Source organism: Moschus berezovskii, chromosome 1 (genome assembly GCF_049115385.1).
Source record: "Moschus berezovskii isolate FMDL1 chromosome 1, NW_MosBer_1.0, whole genome shotgun sequence".
Lineage (NCBI taxonomy): Eukaryota > Metazoa > Chordata > Mammalia > Artiodactyla > Moschidae > Moschus > Moschus berezovskii.
The window spans coordinates 159884391-159904625 of record NC_142460.1 but is presented as its reverse complement, the minus strand read 5'-3'; the positions used below and the strand labels follow the sequence as shown (position 1 = coordinate 159904625).

At 41.4% G+C, this 20235-nt stretch overlaps 1 protein-coding gene across 2 annotated transcripts in view; it reads left to right on the top strand.

Moving 5' to 3' along the window:
• Nucleotides 1-20235, top strand: part of TMEM108 (transmembrane protein 108) — a 413918-nt gene that overhangs the window by 113153 nt on the left and 280530 nt on the right. The window lies entirely within an intron of this gene.

Genomic DNA, 20235 nt, shown 5'->3' with positions numbered 1-20235 from the left:
CTCTTAGGCATTGCAATTTGTAGTTATTATGGATTTTCTTTCCAGGTTGGTAAGGGGAGACAGCACTCCTTATAGAACAGTACCAGATAATGAAATCTGCCCATTAATCACAAATCCTGTATTTTAGCTTCCATTGTAACTGTAGCTCTTCTTCACCAAGCCTATTTTGCCCACTTTTTTTTCTTTCTCCTTTTTCTCGCATCCATCTCTCAGAAAACTGGTGGGAATGCAATCAGATAAACAAGCAAATAAATGAAAAGGAAGCAAATCAAGGGGCCTAGATGTTGGAAGAGCTTCATAAACTCAAACTCTGGCAATTCTGGAGTTGATTTGAGTGTAGGGAAGGAAGCTGGGGAGAAGGTCACCTGGTAAAGTAGCTTGCCCTATTTGAGTGTATAACGCCAATTTCAGACACTGGCAGGCAGGAAGACAAGCAGAAATAAGTAGTTGGTGCTGGATATGTAAAAGGATGCATTTTCACGTCATCCTTCCACTGTGGACCTTATTTGCACACTCTAATAGGTGATTTTTTCTTTTTCCACACTCCTTTCATTCTAAGAGGATTACACCCTCCATTGCTTTCTGTCCGCAAATCTTTCCATGCAATTTGATCAGCATGTTTGTGACATTTTTGGTTGTATCAGGAATTGACCATACCTCTAATGGTCTGAGGAGGCAGCAAGCATTGCTGGGTGACCAGAATAGCGAATAGCCAGAGGGTGTGTGAATTCATTACTGACTTGTAGAGCAGGGCCAGAGGGATACTGGTATTCTTTTTTTCTTTTCAAAACTCTGACTTGAAACAGATATTATACAAATTCTTGAACTTAATGAAGCAAAACTCTTCACTTGGACACTCAGACTTCCTGATTCAGGATGTATGAAATCCGGCCTGATAATTTGTATTTATGACAAGTTTCTGGATGATGTGGATTCTGCTGGTCCCATTTTGGAAACTGCTGTCCTAAAGGTTCTTCCAGCCTGGAGCGATTGGAAATCAGGTTACAGACCCCTGGGGTTTCTCAATTCTGTCACTCCTTTGAGGCCAGCTTTTGTCTGTCCCACTGCTGCTTGGGTCTGGGGTCATGGGTGTGTGCCCATATTCTGTCCTTTGGACCCAGAGTGCTGAGAACTCTGGGATGCCCAACCATCTGAACATGGTATAAAACCAGAGCTCTGGTGCAGAAGTTGTGATCCCCTTGTGACCTTAGGATCATTGTCGTTTAATCTGGAAAATAACACTCAAGGTGAGAAGTATTCTCACTTTTATCTGTGAGGAGTTGAAACTTGAAAAGTAGAAATTACTTGCCCAGAAGTAAATGGCAGAAATGGTATTTGAACCCAGGATTAGGGCTTCATTGCCTGATTTTCCTTCACCTAATCTCTGTTTCTCCTGGGTTCCATTTTGACCTCTTTCCTCATTATTATGTAACCAAGATTACATATTACACAGATTCTCTTTAATTAGGGTTTGAATTATGACTTACATATACATATGTGTGTGTGTATATATATATACACACATGCTCCTTGGCATCATTTTTATTATTTTGCGTGTATACCTAGTATAGTAGGTAATACGTGTCCTTGAAGTTGCCCTAAAGCAGGTTAGAACAGGGCAAGAAATACATATGCCTAGTGCCCATACATGTTACTCATCCACACACAAACTGGCTTTTCCTCCATGCCTCACATCAAGTCTATGAAAACCTGCCTCTTTGATTGCCATTGATTTATACTAAGTTCCAGCCACACCCTTGACTGCCATCAGTAAATAAATGGAGATGAAACTGCCTTTGCTGCCCTTCCCTCCCCATATTCTCCCCAGTACTTCACCATAAAGGAAGAAATTTAGGGCATCGTTTAATTCTGGGGAGATGGTTGGCAGGTCTGTATCGACAGATCCACTCTGTTGGAAAACAAGAACAAGACCTGAGGGCTTTGAGAGTATGTCTGCAGTGAGAGTTTATATACTTTGTCCACATCAATAGCAATACGGGGATTTTCCTTTCTTATAGAAAACAGCTCTTTTTCCACTGAGAGGTGGAGCAGGGGAACAAACCAAAAAAACAAAAATTCTGGTGTCTGCTGTTGAAGGCTGTAGGGAACAAGGAACTGGGTTACAGGAAGAATGGTGATAAGGAGGAAAGATTGGTAGTCGTAGGTGGCCCCCAGGAACTCAATGACTGGGAAATAGAAAATCACTTGTTTTTAAGTTTACTTGTGGAAGTGGGTGTTGGAATGGTTGCAGCTTGTAAGTTATTGTGAGTAGTGAAGGAGGGTTGTGTGGAAACTGAAAGGAAATTGTAACAGCAGATGTTCCTGGGTGGTACCTTATCACCGGGTGAACCAGGTAGCAGGTGGGTGTTGGAGGTACACGCATGCTTGTGAGTGTACTTGGGTTCAGCTATGTGTGGTTTTCTGCAGTCTCCTAGTGTTTCTCGTGGTTGAAATTGTTCACAAGCAAACACAAAATTTGCATTATGCTCTAATTGTTCCCTAGTATATCAATTACATTGAAACAGATTTTTGTTTTCAAAGAAGCATTATAGCACAACTGACTTTAGGTCAGTTCTCAGATGATTCCCTATTTCCCTTATTGGAATACTTGATGGCCATCTGTGAGATGAGGGGCATGTGAAAATGCCTCTTTTATACATATTTTATTTCCCATCTCTTATAAAATTATGTTGTTGTTGTTCAGTCCCTAAGTCATGTCCTACTCTGTGACCCCATGGACTGCAGCACGCCAGGCTTGCATGTCCTTCAGTTTCTCTGGAGTTTGCTCAAATCCATTGGGTCGTTGATGCCATCCAACCGTCTCATCCTCTGTCGCCCCCTTCTTCTTTTGCCCCCAGTCTTTCCCAGCATCAGGGTCTTTTCTAAGGAGTCAGTTCTTTGCATCAGGTGACCAAAGTATTTGAGCTTCAGCTTCAGCACCAGTCCATCCAATGACCAGATGCCATGATCTTTGTTTTTTGAATGTTGAGTTTTAAACCAGCTTTTTCACTCTCCTCTTTCACCTTCTTCAAGAGGCTCTTTAGTTCCTCTTCACTTTCTGCCATTAAAGTGGTATCATCTGCATATCTGAAGTTGCTGATATTTCTCTTGGCAATCTTGATTCTAGCTTGTGAGTCATCCAGCCCAGCATTTCATATAAGCATTTCTTATTTAACATATAAGTTAAATAAGCGGGGTGACAATATATAGCCTTGATGTACTCCTTTTCCAATTTGAACCAATCTGTTGTTCTATATTCAATTCTAACTAAATATTAAAAATATTAAGTAATGAGTAAATCCCCCTCATTTTGTGTAACATCACAAAATGGATGTTAAATTGAAGGGAACCACATAAAAATTTCCCATGTAGCAAAATGGCTTTGTTAAGGTGATCTGTTCTCACTCCATCTCCCACCCCACCACAACCTTTGAGCCAAGCAACATGGGGCTGAGTCACTGATGACTGAATGTTGTTTGTTTTCTCCCTGATGATTTTCTTTGACTGATAGCCCAGAGAGGTACCTGTTAAAGTGGCCCTGTGTTGTTTGGTGAAGTGTGTGTACTCATTTGTTCTAGCTCTCAGAGCATTTTCCAGGGTCACATTTATTGATTTCAGGATATGGCTGTGTGTATTAGACACTTCTTGATGATTGCATGCACAGTATTTGTGATGGTTAATTCTGGGGTACACTGGGTGTTTTATCCTTTTCAGGTCCATCTTGGGGAAAAAGGGAAAATTCACATGGAGAAAGAAGCAGCTTCACATCTTTGAGCCTGCATTTGCAGGGGAGCTATGTCTGGCAAAAACATAGAAAAGGCAGTGCTTTTGGAAGGAGTGTCTGGTCATTTTCTTCAAGTTCAACATCTCTCATCCAATTAGATGTAGCAGCTGGATTCTCGTGTGTGCATTCCAATTACAGAGAGAGAAGAGTTGAACCACTTTTGGTGGCTTAGATGGAAAAGAATCTGCCTGCAATGCAGGAGATCCAGGTTCAATCCCTGGGTCGGGAAGATCTCCTGGAGAAGGGAATGGCAATCCACTCCAGTATTCTTGCCTGGAGAATTCCATGGACAGAGGAGCCTGGTGTACTACAGTCCATGGGGTTGCAAACAGTCGGACATGACTAAGTAACTAACACTTTCACTTTTACTAACATAGTGTTATACCCTCTGGGAAAGGTAGTATCATTATAAGCAAGTAGGGAATTTTAAAAAATTTAAATGTAGGTCCTAGAATTTAGGGCTGGAAGGAAACGTGAAAAGAAAGGATATTTTTGTCCTGTGGTTCATCTTACAATAAGGAATTTGAGTCCCATAGAAGAGGTGTAATAAGCCAGCAGATCCTGTCTTGTTATAACATAAAGGAACCAGGGCTTAAGACACTAGCTCCTCTTGTACCGCGATGTTGGTTTTTGTGATTCAGTGAGTTCTGACCACTTTCGTAAGAACCAGGAGCTCTCATTCCGTTGCTGCTGTCCCCTTAACCCTAGGATTTGTAACACGCGCTTGATTTGGTTCCCCTGCTTTACCCACTTCAATTTTATTTTATATTTTAAAGCTGAGAAAAATGAGGGTTGCTTTTATTTAGGCCACGGCTACCACTAGTTGCTTTGCTTTAGTTGACATCCTTTCTTACCTCAGTGGATAGAAATATGAGTAAGAATATCCTTGTACAAGGAGGACAAAAGTGCTACCCTACTCCTGATGGAGGCCTATTTTCCAACAGTTCTGTTTTATCTAGTCAATCCTTGAATGTGTTACTAGAGATGTGAAGACCTAAAAAAAGAAACCTCCCAGAAAATTTCAAGCAAAAATGTTTACCTCCTCAAGATAATTTTTTAAAGCCAAATTGGAAAAAGGTATATTATGAAAAATGTTTAGAATGAAATGCAGTATTTCAGATATAAAGTGTTCATATGCTATGTTGCCTTTAATCCTTCAAAATGAATTCTTAAAAACTTGTAATTGAAGGGTGTTTCTGAAAGACCATTTATGGTGTCAGTTTAGTATAGTCTCCATACTCCAAAGACAAGCTAACGTTTACTAAGTGCTAATATTCACTAAGCACTTACTGGGTGTCAGGCACTATTCTGCATGGCTCACAGGAAATCATTCATTTAATTCTCAATACAACATCTTGAGGAAAATGCCATCATTATTCATTTGATGGTGGTAAACTGAAGTTCAAAAAGTGGCTTGACTTGCCTAAGGCCACATGCTGGTAAGTTGAGGAGATGGAAGCCTCCACTTGTGTCCAGGCTTTCAAGCTTACTCTCCTAGTAGAAATGAAAGGGGGAGCTGGAAGCACCTGCCTTAGTTATGCTTCTCACACTTATCAGGGCATCCATCCAGGCAGTTTTGTTCTCCATTAAAGGGGACTAAAAGTAATACACAGTTTTCCTTTTCACAGATTTGTTGTGGTAATCCAAGAAGATAAGGGAGGGAAGTCATGTTCAATGAGCATCTACTATGAGCCAGGGACCACCAGAGTGGATGTGTTTCACATGACATCAGATGTTGCTGCTGTCCCTGTTATCACTATTGTGCACTTATCAAATTCTCTGTTGACTACTGAGTCACTGCCATTTTCAGAAGATGGATTAACTGCCATCTGTTCTCACTTGTGGGTTCTCTAGTTGCCTGTCATGCCTGTCTTATTCAGCTGATTTCACTGGAGGCAGGAGATTATTTTTAAAGTGATGCATGTTATTTGTAAAAAATTTGGGCAAAGGATTTGAAAAGGCAGTTAAAGAGGAGGAAACTCAAAAGGCTATCAAAGTATTGGAAAAGATACTCCAAGTCACTAGTGATGAGAGAAATGCAAATTAAATCAATAATGGCATGTACAGCATTTTAGAGATCTCAGTTATGCCCAGTGTTTCTGGCACTTTGGGGACCTTCATGCATTGTTAATAGGAGATAGACTGATGCTACCATTTTGGAGAGCCTGTGACACTACCTGTTAGAATTAGGGCCACTCACACCCATAACCCAGAAAGTCTACTCTGGAGATGTATGAAAATGTCTTTGTTTTATATATATATATATACACATACAATATATATGTATATATGCAGGTATATATAAATGCACACATATATATATGCATACACACGTACATATATATGCACACATATACATATATCCCTTATATATATAAGTGTGTGTGGAGAAGGCAATGGCACCCAACTCCAGTACTCTGGAAAATCCCATGAACGGAGGCGCCTGCTAGGCTGCAGTCCATGGGGTCGCTAAGACTCGGACACAACTGAGCGACTTCACTTTCACTTTTCACTTTCATGCATTGGAGAAGGAAATGGCAACCCACTCGAGCGTTCTTGCCTGGAGAATCCCAGGGACGGGGGAGCCTGGTGGGCTATCATCTACGCAGTCGCACAGAGTCGGACACGACTGAAGCGACTTAGCAGCAGCATATATGTGTGTGTGTGTGCGTTTGTGCATGCTAAGTTGCTTCAGTTATGTCCGACTCTGTGCAACCCTATAGATTGTAGCCTGCCAGGCTCCTCCAGTATTCCCATGCCCTCCTCCAGGTTATTTTCCCCACACAGTGATTGAACATGGTCTCTTATGCCTCCTGCACTGTGTGTATGTAAAGCACCATTCTAGGAAGTGAGTGTATTCATGCAAGGTCATTGTGATGGTAAGAGGGAGTCTTACCGCCGAAGAATTGATGCTTTTGAACTGTGGTGTTGGAGAAGACTCTTGAGAGTCCCTTGGACTGCATGGAGATCCAACCAGTCCATCCTAAAGGAAATCAGTCCTGAATATTCATTGGACAGACAGATGATGAAGCTGAAACTCCAATACTTTGGCCACCCGATGTGAAGAGCCAACTCATTAGAAAAGACCCTGATGCTGGGAAAGATTGAAGGCAGGAGGAGAAGGGACGGCAGAGGATGAGATGGTTGGATGGCATCACTGACTCGATGGACATGAGTTTGAGTAAGCTCGGGGAGTTGGTGATGGACAGGGAAGCCTGGCGTGCTACAGTCCATGGAGTCACAAAGAGTCGGACACTATTGAGTCACTGAACTGAACTGAACCAAAGAGGGACTTGGAGGTAAACTGGTTGTCCTTCACTAACAAAGTGGTTAGTTCAAATTTAGTTGAAAGAGCATAAAAGAGTATTGTGCATCTATTAGAAAAAAAATTGATTAGACAAACATTTATCAACATGACTGGATCTTAAGGGCATAGTGCCAAATGTAAACAGTAAGAAAAATGAGTTGCAGTACAAGTTAAATTACATGCCTACAAAATGATACTCATTTCTGTAAGTGCACAAAATGAGGCTGTCTGCTTTCAAGCTTATAGTCTTAGTAGAAATGAAGGGAGATACAGAAGAGGTACCAGTTAAACCTGTCAGAGTTGGTTGTGTGAGGGATGAGGGTGAGAAGTGGGGAGATAAAAAGGGAAATAATAAATAAAGCAAAAGAGAACCTTGCAAGAACAATGATAATAATGTGCCATAAACAGGATAACGATAAATTCAACTCCCTGTAAACGAAGAAAATCAGAAAATACAAGTCAAAACACGAAAATAAAATTATGTGTAATTCTGTTTACAGATAACTGTTAAAACTTCAGTGAACATTCTTCTAGTATTTTGTATGGGTATATGTATATGTGTATTTTATGTTTATCACACATATATTTATCTACTCAGTAAATGTACATTTTTTTTTGTATCCTAGCTATGAAGATGTACTAAGTTATCTCTAAAATGCCTTCTAATTCTAAGAGATTCTATCTTCAGGGTGAATACCATATCATCAAATTCAAATTTTAAACTGACTTATGTTCAGCATATTTACTAAACATTCTTAGTATTCAACCATGAGATGCTAGTGCATTCAAAGGAAAATATATCTGCATATGCTTTTAACTCAAACAGTACTTATTTTGGCTTGATTGTTAGAGATCATTTAAGTGCATTCAGATCATTTCACAGGCTGACAGTTTGCTTTAAGTTTGGATCACAGTATCAGATGAGCATTGATTCCAAATGGAACAACTTGGTCTAATGTAGCAGAGAACCTTCCCAGTGCGTGACTGGATGGCTTTTAATAGGCTAGAGCTGAACACATGCCTTGCAGGATCTCAGTTCCCCAACATGGATCAAACCTAGGCCACAGGAGTGACAGTGTTGAATCCTAACCACTAGACCACCAGGGAACTCCCTAAAAAGTTTCTGATGACTGTTCAAAAATAAGTAAATTAGTGAATAATAGAGTCCTGAAGTCCATTCTAAAGGAGATCAATCCTGGGTGTTCATTGGAAGGACTGATGCTAAAGCTGAAGCTCCAATACTTTGGCCACTTCATGCGACAAGTTGACTCACTGGAAAAGACTCTGATGCTGGGAAAGGTTGGGGGTGGGAGGAGAAGGGGACGACAGAGAATGAGATGGCTGGATGGCATCACCGACTCGATAGACATGAGTTTGAGTGAACTCCGGGAGTTGGTGATGGACAGGGAGGCCTGGCGTGCTGTGATTCATGGGCTCGCAAAGAGTTGGACATGACTGAGCGACTGAACTGAACTGAACTGAACTGAACCTTTAGTTTAAGTTTTATATGTGGACTATGAGCAACCTTTAATAAAGAGTTCATTCTTCTCTGCCAGGGACAAAAGCAGACCACAGTCTATCCTGGCCTCTTGAAAAATCCAACAGAAACCTCCCAGGGGAGACTAAGATCTCAAATCATTGCACTGGTAGCAATGATGGAGTTTCCATTGGCTGTTGTTGCTGTGGTAATCATTGCTGCCCTCATAGATCCTTCCTAATGATGGACTCAACAGGGTCACTTGTAGCATTTGCTCTGTGTGTGTGTATCTACATCTGTTTGCTTGTGACTAAGTTGTCCAGTCTTACTCTGAATCCAGAGTCAGAAGGTAGCAGGCACCAATGCTTTGCCCTTAATAATAAATGCTAAACAAAGATTTTTGAGGCTGGATTCAGTGCATTGGGTTTGGAAAAACAACCAACAGTGTAAGGAGTTTCAACAAATCTCTACAGTTCTCAAAGTGTAGTCTTGGAAATCCATGTTGCTGGCTACTTCCTTGGACAGTTCCGGCTGTTCATTAGAGTAATCAGTAAACATGTGAAGTTTGCAACTCTCAGCCTGCAGAAGTTCCCCCCATCCCGCCCCCCAGCTAGGAGGGAGTAGTTATTTTAAAACTACCCTTCTTTAGATTTTATCATTAAGTTTTTCTGGGAGAAGAGCAGCATGGACTTAACAGGCTACTGGCTACTCACCAGGTTTCTTAGTCTCTGGGGTTGGTTGATAGTGGTTCTCACAGCCTGCTGAGTATAAGCCCTTCCTTGAGACTCTGGTGCTGCCCAAATGTGGGAAACACTCAATGGTATAATATCAAGACTGTTTTAAGACTTCCTAATTCTGAGATTTCCCCAAACCTAAACTGATAAAATTTTATCAGATTTTTGCTATGCCTCCAATGAAAAAATAATCCTCCCATGGTAATAGAGTATTTGTGGTTATAGAGTACCATGAATATTAAATAGAATCAGTTTTTCCAAAAAGAAGGGAGTGTTGTTGTCCAGTCGCTCAGTCCTGTCTGACTCTCTGCAACCTCATGGACTGCAACATGCCAGGCTTCCCTGCCCTTCACCGTCTCCCAGGGCTTGCTAACCTCATGTCAGTGCCATCCAACCATCTCATCCTCTGTCGTCCCCTTCTCCACCTGCCTTCAATCTTTCCCAGCATCAGGGTCTTTTCTAATGAGTCAACTCTGAATCAGGTGGCCAAAGTTTTAGAGCTTCAGCATCAGTCCTTCCAATAAATCTTCAGGACTGATTCCCTTTAGGATTGACTGGTTTGATTTACTTGCAGTCGAAGGAACTCTCAAGAGTCTTCTCCAGCCCCACAGCTTAAAAGCATCAATTCTTCAGCCTTCAGCCTTCTTTATGGTCCAACTGTCACATCCATACATGACTACTGGAAAAACCATAGCTTTCATTAGATGGAGTTTGTGGGCAAAGTAATGTCTCTGTTTTCTAATATGCTGTCTAGGTTTGTTATAGATTTTCTTCCAAGGAGCAAGCATCTCTTAGTTTCGTGGTTTCCGTCACCATCTGCAGTGATTTTGGAGCTTGAGAAAATAAAATCTGTCACTGTTTCCATTGTTTCCCCATCTATTTGCCATGAAGTGATGGGACTGGATGCCATTATCTTCATTTTTTGTTCTCGGTTTACATACTGTTGAAGCCTGGCTTGGAGAATTTTGGACATTACTTTGCTAGCATGTGAAATGAGTGCAATGGTGCAGTAGTTTGAACATTCTTTGCCCCCCCCTTTGGGGTTGGAATGAAAACTGACCTTTTCCAGTCCTGTGGCCATTGCTGAGTTTTCCAAATTTGCTGGCATATTGAGTGCAGCATTTTAAGAGTATCATCTTTTAGGATTTAAATAACTCAACTGGAATTCCATTAGCTTTGTTTGTAGTGATGCTTCCTAAGGCCTGCTTGACTTTGCACTCCACGATTTCTGGCTCTAGGTGAGTGATCAGACTGTCGTGGTTATCTGGGTCATTAAGACCATTTTTGTATAGTTCTTCTGTGTATTCTTGCCACCTCTTCTTAACATCTTCTGCTTCTGTTAGGTCCATACCGTTTCTGTCCTTTATTGTACCCATCTTTGCATGAAGTGTTCCCTTGCTATCTCTAGTTTTATTGAAGAGATCTCTAGTCTTTCCCATGCTATTGTTTTCCTCTGTTTCTTTCCATTGATCACTTCAAATGGCTTTCTTATCTCTCCTTGCTCTCTTTGGAACTCTTTATTCACATGGGTATATCTTTCCTTTTCTTCTTTGCCTTTCGTTTCTCTTCTTTTCTCAACTATTTATAAGGACCCCTCAGACAACCTTTTACCTTTTTGCATTTCTTTTCCTTGGGGATGATTTTGATCACCACTTCTTACACAGTGTCACAAACTTTTATCCATAGTTCTTCAGGCACTCTATCAGATCTAATTCCTTGAATCTATTTGTCACTTCCATTGTATAGTCATAAGGGATTTGATTTAGGTCATAACCTTAATTACCTAGTGGTTTCCCTACTTTCTTCAATTTAAGTCTGAATTTGGCAATGAAGAGTTCATGATCTGAGCCACAGTCAGCTCCCAGTCTTGTTTTTGCTGACTGTATAGAACTGTTTCCTCTTTGGATGCAAAGCATGTAATCAATCTGATTTTGGTATTGACCATCTGGTGATGTTCATGTGTAGAGTCATCTTCTGTGTTGGTGGAAGAGGGTGTTTGCTATGACCTGTGCGTTCTCTTGGCGAAACTCTGTTAGCCTTTGCCCTGTTTCATTTTGTACTCAAGGCCAAACTTGCCTTTTACGCCAGGTATCTCTTAACTTCCTGCTTTTGCATTTCAGTCCCCTGTGATGAAAAGGACATCTTTTTTTGTTGTTCTAGAAAGACCTGTAGGTCTTCATAGAACCATTCAACTTCAGCTTCTTCGACATTAGTCATTGGGGCATAGTCTTGGATTACAGTGATATTGAATGGGTTGCCTTGGAAACAAACAGATCATTCTGTTGTTTATGAGATTGCACCCAAGTACTGCATTTTGGACTCTTTTGTTAACTATGAGCGCTACTCCATTTCTTCTAAGGGATTCTTGTCCACAGTAGTAGATATAATGGTCATCTGAATTAAATTTACCCATTCTGGTCCATTTTAGTTCACTGATTCCTAAAATGTCGATGTTCACTCTTGCCATCTCCTTTTGACCACTTCCGATTTACCTTGATTCATAGACCTAACACTCCAGGTTCCTATGCAGTATTGTTCATTACAGCATTGGACTTTACTTCACCACCAGATACATCCACAACTGGGCGTTGTTTCCAGTTTGGCTCAGCCTCTTCTTTCCTTCTAGAGCTGTTTCTCCGCTCTTCTCCAGTAGGATATTGAGCACCTGCCAACCTAGGGAGTTCATCTTTCAGTGTCATATCTTTTTGCCTTTTTGTACTGTTCTTGGGGTCCTCAAGGCAAGAATACTAAAGTCGTTTGCCATTCCCCTCTCCAGTGGACCGTGTTTTGTCAGAACTCTCCAGCATGACCTGTCCATCTTTGGTGGCCCTGTATAGCATGGCTCATAGTTTCGTTGAGCTTCACAAGGCTGTGATCCTTGTGATCAGTTTGGTTAGTTTTCTGTGATTATGGTTTTCATTCTGTCTGGCCTCTGATAGATGAGGATAAGAGGCTTGTGGAAGCTTTTTGGTGGGAGTGACTGGCTGTGTGTTCAACTGGTTTTTGGTCTGCTCTGGCAGGCTGGGCCATTTTCAGTAAATCTTAATCCAATTTTCTTCTGATGTGTAGGGCTATGTTCCTTCCCTGTAGGTTGGCCTGAGACCAAACTATGGTAGGAGTAATGGCAGTAATGGCAACTCTTTGAAAGCACTTATGCCAGCATGCCATGGCTCCCAGGACTGTTGTAGTCAGTGCCCCTGACCCCACAGACAGCCACTATGGACCCACCCCTCCACTGGAGACTCCTGGACACTCACAGGCAAGTCTGAATCAGTCTCTTATGGGGTCACTGCTCCTTTCTCCTGGACCTTGTGCCTACAAGGTTTGTTTTGTCCTCCAAGAATCTGTTTTTCGGGGGGGCTCAGTCCCTTGCCAGATCTCCAGCTTGGGAAATCTGTTGTGGGCCCTAGAACTTTTGCAACAGTGCAAGAACTTCTTTGGTGTAATTGTTCTCCAGTTTGTGGGTTGTCTGTTTGGTGGCTCTATGGTGGTGCTTAATGGCGACCTCCTCCAATGAACTTATACTATATACCGCGCTTCCTAGGTCTGCTGAAACCAGAGCCCAAGTTCCTGTAGCAGGTCACTGCTGACCTGTGCCTCTGCAGGAGACATTCAAACACTCAAATAAGGTCTGATTCAGTCTCTTCTGAGGGTCACTGCTCCTTTCCCTGAGTTCTTGGGTGCACAAAGTTTCGTTTGCACCCTCCGAGTATCTCTGACGGATCTGAGGTTTGATTCTAAACAGTTTCGCCCCTCGTACCATCTTGTTGGGGTTTATCCTTTCTCCTTGGATGCAGGGTGTCTTTTTTTGGTGGGATCCAACATTCTTCTGTCTCTGGGTGTTCAGCAGCTAGTTGCGATCTTAATATTGCTGGGGAAGATGAGCGCATGTCTTTATACTCTGCCATCTTGGAGGTAATTTAATTAAGCATTTATGTTAAATTTTACATTTGCAAAATACATTTTAGTTGCCTCTCAAATGAGAGACCTACAAGCCTAAGCCTCTCCTGCCCCCATTTGATATCTCAACTTTAGTAAGAAGGGCTCCCCAGGTGGCACTAGTAGTAAAGAACCTTCCTGCCAATGCAGGAGACATAAGAGATGGGGTTCAGTCCCTGGGTCAGAAACATCCCCTGGAGAAGGGGATGGCATCTCACTCCAGTATTTTTGCCTAGAGAATCCCATGGACGGAGGAACCTGGCAGGCTCCTCGATGGGATCTCAAAGAGCTGGTCATGACTCAAGAGACTTAGCACATATGCAGACTTTAGAACAATAGGTAATTTTCTTTGGACATTGCCCCCAAACCATGTTTTTCACTAGCAGAAGAACAGATGCAGATAAAACTGCTTAACGTTTGAAAAGTGGCTGTTCCAGAACATAATAAGTCCCTTGTGAAATCACAGTGAGGCTGAGGGCTATGAATCCTTCTCCACCCAGGATTCTGTTTCCTATGGATATAAGAGATCAATGCTAGGGGTTGTCAGTTTACCATCAGTTCAGTTCAGTCGCTCAGTCTTGTCCGACTCTTTGCGACCCCATGAATCGCATCACGCCAGGCGTCCCTGTCCATCACCAACTCCCAGAGTTCACTCAAACTCATGTGCATCGACCTCTGTTGTCCCCTTGTCCTCCTGCCCCCAATCCCTCCCAGCATCAGGGTTTTTTCCAATGAATCAACTCTTCGCATGAGGTGGTGGAAGTATTGGAGTTTCAGCCTCAGCATCAGTCCTTCCAATGAACACCCAGGACTGGTCTCCTTTAGGACGGAATGGTTGGATCTCCTTGCAGTCCAAGGGACTCTCAAGAGTCTTCTCCAGCACCACAGTTCAAAAGCATCAATTCTTCAGTGCTCAGCTTGCTTTATGGTCCAACTCTCACATCCATACATGACCACTGGAAAAACCATAGCCTTGACTAGACAGACCTTTGTTGGCAAAGTAATATCTCTGCTTTTTAATATGCTGTCTAGGTTGGTCATAACTTTCCTTCCAAGGAGTAAGCGTCTTTTAATTTCATGGCTGCAGTCACCATCTGCAGTGATTTTGGAGCCCCCCAAAGTAAAGTCTGACACTGTTTCTGGTCCCATCACTTCATGGCAAATAGATGGGGAAACAGTGGAAACAGTTTACCATAGGGTAAAAAAATAAGAAGTTTGTTAAGTTCTAGGCAGTGTGGTGTGGGGCCATTGCTGCAGACCAAGAGCGAGAGGATTGGACTTGACAGGGGGATCTATCATTTCTAACAGTGTGGCCTTGATTGCATCATTAACCTCTCCTACTTGTAAAATGAAGACATCTGCCTTTCTTGTCTCACCAGTGGTTGTATCAGATGAGTAACATGGATCATTCTTTGCAACTTCCTGGAGTGCTTTGGACATGTGCTAACTCATTCACCAAGGTCTGATCATTCTGCACAGGCTGCAAAACATGTTTGCATGTGTGTCTTTCCTGAGTCTATGCTGTCAGGCTCCTTAGGCTCCTCAGTTTGCACAAGCTGACAGTATATATCCAAGAATACCAGATAGGGGAGGAAAGGAAAATAACATTGAAAAGAAGAGGAAAAGGGTAGGTAGTCCCCTCCACCTACTCTCCTGCTCCATTCAGCACACTAATTTAATTCAGTTCTTTCCTGCTTTGTATGCTTGGACAGAGCCTCTTGTGATAATGTACATGAACAGAGGAGTATAAACCCACATTTAAAAATAACTTGAGATGTAGTTGGCTGCAGCTATCTGACAGAGCCCTGGATCTCTCTCCAGCAATGTCATCCATTTGTAGCCCTTTGATTCATGTTCTTTAATAATTTTTTTGAGGCAAACCTGAAGTTTACTTTTATCTATGAAGAAGGGACCCACCAAGCAAATGAAAAGTGTAAATAAGTTTGCTAGGAAACATACTAACCTGCTTAAGAGAAAGGGCTGTTTTCAAATGCCTTACTTGCATCTATTTGCATCCTAACTACATACTGATTATGAGTGATTCTAGTCATTAAAGTAGTCCTATGAGGATTTCTCCTTGGTAATATTTTATTAGCATTTAATTTGAATTACTCTAATAAAACTCCTCTTCCGTAAAACTTGTCCGTAATTCAATATTGTCACCCAGATCTTCCTTCCATCAGGATGAATTCGTTGTAAGGTATTATTGTAATTAATTACATGCTTCTAAATCCCTTGGAAACTGACTGGTACAATTACATCCTTTGAATAAGACTTTCAGTTTCCTTTGGTTTCCTTAGATATTAATACAAATGTCTTGACACTTAAATGGCATTGCTGAAGTTTGGGTACCAAGAAGAGTGGCCTGTAAAAGCCAATTAGAGAGGCTGATAATTATTTATATCCTCTATGACTAAACTCTAATCCAAATAGGAGCCCAACTTCTTCCTGTGAAAAGTTGGTTCAGTTCAGTTCAGTTCAGTTCATTTCAGTCGCTCAGTAGATTTCTGTAATTACATGCACAAACCTTTACTCATAAAACAGATTCTGCATTGTGTTTTACCTGTAGTGAACATTGAATACTTAATGAATGAATGTGTAAGAATGCATACATCTTTGGGACTTTCCTTTTTCTTTCATATAGACTACTGCCTTAATGTTGGCCAACCTATATTATGACAGACACTCTGTAAGAGGATTGTGTTGAAAGCACTGCCTGTTCACCCCATCCCCACTTTTGCCCATCTTTCAAATATTTGAGGGGAACCTACTGTGGAACCACATTACTTTGCTGAGGTTTGTATGGTACTTTGCTAAAGGTTCGTATAGTCAAAGCTGTGGTTTTTCGAGTAGTCATATATGGATATGAGACTTGGACCATAAAGAAGTCTGAACACTGAAGAATTGATGCTTTTTCACTGTGGTGTTGGAGAAGACTCTTGAGAGTCCCTTGGACTGCAAGGAGATGAAACAAGTCATTCCTAAAGGAAATCAATCCTGAATATTCATTAGAAGGACTGATGCTGAAATTGAAGCTCCAATAGTTTGACCATCTGATGTGAAGAGCCGACTTATTAGAAAAGACCCTGATGCTGAAAAAGATTGAAGGCAGAAGAAGGGATGACAGAAGATGAGATGGTTGGATGGTATCTCTGATTCATTGAACATGAGTTTGAGCAAGTTCTGGGAGATGGGGAAGGATAGAGAAGCCTGGCATGCTGCAGTCCATGGGATCACCAGGAGTCAGACACAGCTGAGCAACTGAACAATTACAAGAACTTTGGAACCAGTCAGGCATAGAGAAGAGACAGACTCTCTGCCCCCATGCATGTCATATTTAGTGTACGAACCATTTAACCTTTAGCAGAGAGATTTGCCTTTCACTGTACTCAGAGCTGCTGTGTGCTTGGTCCAAGTCCAATCTCAGCCATCCTTCCATGGTTATTGCTTTCACCACTAGTTACAAGGCAGATGTTATGAGCAACGGCTTATTCCTTCTAATGTATCCCAGTTTTTCACTTTATGCTATGATTAGGTAACATCTAGTGACTCTCCAGTACTAGGGATCCACAGTTCTGAATAAATAAAGTAGTTTTGTACTAAGGGCTTCCCTGGTGGCTCAGAGGTTAAAGCGTCTGCCTGCAATGCGGGAGACCTGGGTTCGATCCCTGGGTCGGGAAGATCCCCTGGAGAAGGAAGCAACCCACTCCAGTATTCTTGCCTGGAGAATCCCATGGATGGAGGAGCTTGGTGGGCTACAGTCCACAGGGTTGCAAAGAGTCTTTAGTTTTGTCCTAAAGAGGATAGCTAATGTTTTTGAGCGTTTGCTCTGTCTATGCCAGACACTCTTCTAAGAACATCTCATACGTTCTCTCATTTAATTCTCAGAGTATCTATGGAGTGTTATTATAATTTTCATTTTGTGGATAAGGAAACTGAGTCATACAGGAACACATTTGTATTTGACGGTTTCACACAGAGGAACCCTTGCTCTTTCTAATAGTAGGACCATTTGGCATCTTCCCCAGTTTTTTCAGATTGTTTTCACCTCACTTGATCTGTTACACTTGTCCCCATTCATTTACATGGGAGAAGTAAGGCATATGAGACTCAGTCTCTGCTTTCCATGGTTCTGCAGGTCCAGGACTGTAGTACTTAACCAGGGCTTCTGAATCCTGGTCCAAGACACTACCTCCTCCTTTCTGCTCATCTGACCAGAGCTCTACTGAAGACCTCTCACTTGTCATGGGAGATTTGGATTCTTGGTGACTTTAAGCAGTTATTAGGAGAGCATTATAATGTAATGTGTTTCATATCCCCTGCATTTAGTTGAGGAGCTAGTACCAACTCCCAACTTTTTTTTCTGCTCCTTTGTTGAATTAACATCTGGAACCTACCTTTAATAGTTCTAGAATAAAAAAACAGTTCTGTGCCCAGAAAATCAATACTACTTGGGAAATAAATCACATTGCTCTAGCCGAAAGGATAAAACTCCTACAAATTTATCTGTCATTTTGATTTTCATTTTCACTTTTGTAGTACATTTTCAGGGTCTCAGAGAATCTGCTCTTTCTGTGAAGGTGCTTGTTGAAGCGTCTTTAACATATGATCAAAATGGAGAGAACACTTCTTTTGACAGGAAACTTCACTTCTTGTTACTGAAAACTGTCACAGCAGTCATTATGTCTGGCTTTCAGAGACTTCCTGGAGTTAGGAGAACAATAGACAGTTAAAATGGCAGTGTCACGAACATTCTGGGGTTTTAATAATGAGTACCACAGGAAAGTTTTCTCTTGAGTTTGTAAGAAAAAGGTAGGAATATTTGGGAGACTGGCATAGTGTGAAAATGAACTTTCAGTTCAGTTCAGTCGCTCAGTCGTGACCGACTCTTTGCGAACCCATGAATCACAGCACGCCAGGCCTCCCTGTCCATCACCAACTCCTGGAGTTCACTCAAACTCATGTCCATCGAGTCGGTGATGCCATCCAGCCATCACATTCTCTGTCGTCCCCTTCTCCTCCCACCCCCAATCCTTCCCAGCATCAGAGTCTTTTCCAGTGAGTCAACTCTTCACATGAGGTGGCCAAAGTTAATGCTATATTTTCTTAATGAAGTATTCTTTCTAACCTTTGGAAGTTGAAAATATTTTTATGCCATGGTCTTCACTTTCATGTTACTGATGTGAAAGTGACTAAGGGAAATTTCTCTTCAGCTGTCCCTCTCTGCATTTTAAGTACTCTCCCCATTTTAAGTACTCTTCCCAAAAAGACGCATTTTCAGCTTTCTGACTTTTTATTTGATGAAACATCATTTAGAGTTCTCGATCCAGTTTATTGGCTCTTAATTTTTATGTATGTTCAGGGCTTCTGAGGCTTATGATTTCTGATTTAGTAGCAGTACTTATTTCTCTGCTTCCTCCACCTTCTCTAAGTCCAAAAAATAATTACACAAAAGACTCAAGCATTAAAAAGAGATGTTTATTTTGGGGGTTTCCCAGATGGTGCTAGTGGTAAAATAATCTACCTGCTGATACAGGAGATGCAAGAAATACAGGTTCGATACCTGGGTTGGGATGATTCTGTGTAATAGGAAATGGCAACCCACTCCAGTTTTCTTGCCTGGGAAATTCCGTGGACAGAGGAGCCTGCTGAGCTATAAGTCCACGGGGTACCAAAGAATCAGACATGACTGAGCTCGCACACGCACACACACACCACACACACATGCTTTTTTTGTGTGTACTGCAGTGCATTTTTCCAATTTTTACCTTAATTTACATAGCTCTAACATGATTTCTTAATTTCTAATAGTTTTGATATATTTACCATGTTCAGCACGTTGAAAGTACAGACTTTGTGAACAATTTATGTGAACTGCTGCCTCCACTTCTGCAGTTTCTCACTTACCACAATAGCTGTGGATGGTTTAAGAGACTCCTGTATTAGTTACAAGGTATACTTAAATGGTAAAAATTAGCTGCAAGCTTTATTTAAAAAAAAAAACCTAAATGATGGAAACTATATGAAAGCAATAACGAATTATTAAAATTTTTAAAGTATAAGTAAGGCTTACTTTGTTTTAAAATTGATCAACATTTTAAAAAGCTATACCAGTACACCAGCCCCGAGCATCCTGTATCATGCATCAAACTTGGACTGGCGATTCATTTCACATATGATAATATACATGTTTCAATGCCATTCTCCCAAATCATCCCACCCTCGCCCTCTCCCACAGAGTCCAAAAGACTGTTCTATATATCTGTGTCTCTTTTGCTGTCTCATATACAGGGTTATCGTTATCATCTTTCTAAATTCCATATATATGCGTTACTATACTGTATTGGTGTTTTTCTTTCTGGCTTACTTCACTCTGTATAATAGGCTCCAGTTTCATCCACCTCATTAGAACTAATTCAAATGTATTCTTTTTAATTGCTGAGTAATACTCCATTGTGTAAATGTACCACAGCTTTCTTATCCATTCATCTGCAGATGGACATCTAGGTTGCTTCCATGTCCTCGCTATTATAAACAGTGCTGCGATGAACACTGGGGTACATGTGTCTCTTTCAATTCTGGTTTCCTCAGTGTGTATGCCCAGGAGTGGGATTTCTGGGTCGTATGGCAGTTCTATTTCCAGTTTTTTAAGGAATCTCCACACTGTTCTCCATAGTGGTTGTACTAGTTTGCATTCCTACCAACAGTCCAAGTTCAATGCATGATACAGGATGCTCGGGGCTGGTGTACTGGGATGAACCAGAGGGATGGGATGGGGAGGGAGGTGGGAGGGGGGTTCAAGATGGGGAACATATGTACATCCAGGGCAGATTCATGTCAATGTATGGCAAAACCAATACAATAATGTAAAGTATTTAGCCTCCAATTAAATAAATTTAAAAAAAAATAAAAATTAAAAAATAAAATAAAAGTGGGAAAGCAATCTGGAAAAGAGATAAATGAAACAGAAGATACCTTAGAAAAATGGTGATTT